Raw genomic sequence first — 4,747 nt, 5'->3', positions numbered from 1 at the left:
TTTTTTTTTTTTTAACTTTTAAAGAAGGGAATTGGATTAGATGATCTTGAAGAGTTCTTCTAGATCTGAGTCTATGATCTATGATTTTTATTTTTCAGAGTTCTTAGGAATATGGGTACAATTTTCCCCTTTATGGTTCATACTTTCCTTTGACTTTAAAGAAAGCTATTAGTAGAAATAATTTATAGTAAAAGATAGTGCACAGAAATTTATGAGAATTAGTTGACCCGAATGATATATTTAAGAATTTCCAGTGTTGTTACTAATAGTTATAGGATAAAGCTATTGGCTAAGTGTCAGTTACAAAGTTATAGGCAAAATCCATGGATAGTGCTTTGTCATGTCTTTGTTAGTCTTCAAGTCACTTGGCGGGTCACTTAAGGACCAAGTTCTTCACAGGTGGGGATGCTGCATCTTCAGATCTTTGGATCATCACAAAGTATATCCTAGGACTAGGCTACTATACTCTCTATACAATGGTAATTAGATGGCTTGGAGAAAATTCTGATTAGCAAACATTTCACAGACCTGAATGTGACCTTAAAAGTAATCTAACCCAAATTTCTCATTTTACAGATAAGGAAATACAAATTATAGGGGTGAAGTCTGAGATTACACAGGTGACACTGGCATAGCCCACATTCAAAAAAGCCCAAGGTCACAAAGCTGTTTAATGTTAGAGTAAGAACCAGACTCCATATTGTCTAATTTTTCATAGTAAGAAAAGTTTCCTGAAATTCAGCACTCCTGAAGCAGTCTGTAGTGCAATGGTTAGAATACTGTCCCTGGAGCCAGCAAGACCTGATTTCAAATACAGTCTCAAGTACTTAGCTGAGTAAATCTGAGTGTATTTGGGTAAATCTCTTGGTCTCTCTTTACCTTAGGTTCTTCAACTGTAAAATGAAGATAATAATGGCACTTACTTTTGGGGACTGTCATGAGGATCAAATGAGAAAATATTTGCCAAAAAAACACAACAACAAAACAATCCCAAACAGAGCACATTAACTGTTATCTAGTTAGCAGCCACTCCATAAATGCTTATTTCCTTCCCTTATCCGACTTGAATAGACAATGTTAAGCAATGTGTGTGTGTGTGTGTGTGTGTGTGTGTGTTTGTACATGTGATGTGGTAGGGGAGAGCATGAGTTCAATAAAAGAGATGGGGAAAATGATCATTTTAATAATTTCTTGTTTGTTTGGTATTATTACTTACATGTATTTGTTGTTGAATTGTGTCCTACTCTTATTGACCCTATTTGGGGTTTTCTTGACAAAGATACTATAGCAATTTGCTGTTTCCTTCTCCAGCTCATTTTACAGATGAAGAAACTGAATCAAAGTGATTATCCCAGGATCGCCCAGCTAATAAATATCTCAGGCCAGATTTGAACTCAGGATGATGAGTTTTCGTGGCTCCAGGTCCAACATTTTGTCCACTGAGCCACATAACTGCATAGTGGTTGTAGTTTGTAGTTATATAATTTTAATCTAATTATTCTGTAATACATACACACACACATATATACACACAGTTTTTTTCTTTGCTATCCTTCTGCCTTTTATACCTTTTCACTGCTTTACTAATAAGTTTTTGTGCAAAAGAAAGGTGACCTAGCTGTACCAGATCTAAAATTATATTATAAAGTGGTGGTCATCAAAACTATTTAGTACTGGTTAAGAAGTAGGAGTTCATATGCTCAAAAAATTATCAAACTGTGCACACCCTTTGATCCAGCAGTGTTTCTACTGGGCTTATATCCCAAAGAAATCTTAAAGAAGGGAAAGGGACCTGTATGTGCACGAATGTTTGTGGCAGCCCTCTTTGTAGTGGCTAGAAGCTGGAAAATGAATGGATGCCCATCAGTTGGAGAATGGCTGAATAAATTGTGGTATATGAATGTTATGGAATATTATTGTTCAGTAAGAAATGACCAGCAGGATGAATACAGAGAGGCTTGGAGAGACTTACATGAACTGATGCTGAGTGAAATGAGCAGGATCAGAAGATCATTATATACTTCAACAACAATACTATATGATCAGTTCTGATGGACCTGGCCATCTTCAGCAGTGAGATGAACCAAATCAGTTCCAATAGAGCATTAATGAACCAAACCAGCTATATTCAGTGCAAGAACTCTGGGAGATGACTAAGAACCATTACATAGAATTCCCTAATCGGGGGGAGGGGATGGAGGGAAGAAGGGAAAAAATTGGAACAGAAGGTTTGGCAATTGTCAATGCTGTAAAATTACCCATGCATATAACTTGTAAATAAAAAGCTATAATAATTTAAAAAAATGTAGACACACAAAAAAAAAAAAAAAAAAAAGAGGAAAAAGAAAGAAAGAAAAAAAAAGAACTAGGAGTTCATAAAACACAACAATCGATGACTATAGTAATCTAGTGTTTGATAAATCCAGACTCAAGCTTTTGGAATAAAAGCTCACTATTTGACAAAAATTTTTGGGAAAGTTGGAAAATAATATGGCAGAAATTAAGCATTTAGATCAACACCCAACACTCCATTACCAAGATAAGGTCAAAATGGGTTCATGATTAAACATAAAGGGTGATATTAGAAGTAAATTAGAAGAAGAAGGGATTGTCTATCTTTCAGATCCATGGAGAAGGAAGGAATTTATGGCCAAAGAAGAACTAAAGAACATTATGAAATGCAAAATATATAATTTTGATTAAATTTTAAAAGTTTTGTACAAACTGACAAGTATTTGTATGTGTTTCAGGGGTTCTGTTCTTTGGGAAGGATATCTCTCGTAGTATTCTTTACTTTAACTCTTTGCAAGTCAAGGCATCATTCTCCTGATGTCACTGCTTGTTCCTCTTCAAGAATGAAAGACAAACAATGATCAGGGTATACTTACTATCTTTCCTGCCCCTCTACATACATTCCCACCTATTTCTCTGGGGAACTTCTCTGATAGGCTTGCTGATAACCTAACAAGAGCGATTAGAACTCTTGGTTTTCTTCTAGCCTTTTGTTGATACTTTTTTTTTTTAATTGAACTATTTAAATAAAATATAAGAAAAAAATAGAATAGAAAAAAGAAAGACAGAAAAGGAAAACTGAAAACAAAAGAAAACATTGTCATGTGCCCAGGAGAACATCAGGAAGGATTCAAAATATATAACAATAAATTAATCATGGGATGGAAGGATGATGCCTTAACTTCATTAAAGTTCTCCCTTCTGACCTGGAACCTTAAACCAAAAACATGTCATTCCCACTTCACAAGTGGCTGAAGCCAGAAGTGTTAATTTCTGTTGTTTTTGAAGAGATTATTCCTTCTTTGGTGAGTTTTTCTTGTTCTTACTGTCTGTCCAACTGCTGCTGCACTCATATGCTGTGCTGGTTCCTTCTCACCCAGGGTTATGTCTCTGTTCCTGATCAGCTGAGATTCACTCAGTCTTCTCGAACTCAGATGCCCTACTCCACAAACAGTTCAGGATACTGGCTCAGTAGAGACACTGCTGAATTAAAGAGTATGCACATTTTGATAGCCATTTGGGTATAATTCCTAATTGCTCTCCAGAGTGGTGGGATCAGTTCACAACTCCACCAACAATGTATTAGTGTCCCAGTTTTCCCACATCTCCCCCAACATTCATCATTATCTTTTCCTGTGATCTTTGTCAATCTAGAGGTATAGTGGTACTTCAGAGTTGCCTTAAGTTGCATTTCTCTAATCCATAGTGATTTAGAACACATTTTTTTCACATGACTAGAAATGGCTTTAACTTCTTCATTTGAAAATTTTCTGAACATATTCTTTGACCATTTATCAATTGGAAAATATCTAGTATTCTTATAAATTTGAGTTAATTCTCTAGATATTTTAGACATGAGACTCTTGGGTGTAAAAATTTACCTTCTAATCTTGGTTTCATTTGGGTATACAAAACCTTGTTAATTTAATATAATCAAAATTATCCATTTTGCATTTTATAATGTTCTTTAGTTCTTCTTTGACCATAAATTTCTTTCTTTTTCACAGATCTGAGAGGTAAACTATCCCTTGTTCTCTTAATTTGCTTATAGTATTTTTACCTTATTTTGGCATAGGGTGTTAGGTGTGAGCCAATACCTAATTTCTGCCATACTATTTTCCAATTTTCACAGCAATTTTTGTCAAATAGTGCATTCTTTTCCCAGAAGCTGGAGCCTTTGGGTTTATCAAACACTTAGATTACTATGGTCATTGACTATTGTATCTTATGAACTGAACCTATTCCATTGATCCACTACTCTATTTCTTAGCCAATATCAAATGGTTTTGAAGACTATTGCTTTATAATATAGTTTTAGGTCTGGTATAGCTAGGGGCCCTTTGCATTTTTTCATTAATTCCCTTGAAATTCTTGATCTTTTGCTCTTTAAGATGAATTTTGCTATTTCTTTTAGTTCTATAAGGTAATTTCTTGGCAGTTTGATTGGCATAATAGTGAATAAATAGATTAATTTAGGTAGAATTGTCATTTTTATTATATTAGCTCGGCCTACCCATAAGCACTTGATATTCTTCCAATAGTTTAGATCTAATTTTATGTGAAAAATGTTTTGTAATTGTGCTCATACAGTTCTTTACTTTGTCTTGGCATATATATCCCCAAATATTTTGTATTTCTACAGTTATTTTCTTTATTTTTCTTTTTCCCTGAGGTAATTGGGATTAATTGGCTTGCCCAGGGTCACACAGCTAGGAAATGTTAAGTGTTTGAGACC

The sequence above is a fragment of the Sarcophilus harrisii genome, chromosome 4, assembly GCF_902635505.1.
Source record: "Sarcophilus harrisii chromosome 4, mSarHar1.11, whole genome shotgun sequence".
Lineage (NCBI taxonomy): Eukaryota > Metazoa > Chordata > Mammalia > Dasyuromorphia > Dasyuridae > Sarcophilus > Sarcophilus harrisii.
The sequence above is the reverse complement of the archived record's forward strand: the minus strand, read 5'-3'. Positions refer to the sequence as shown.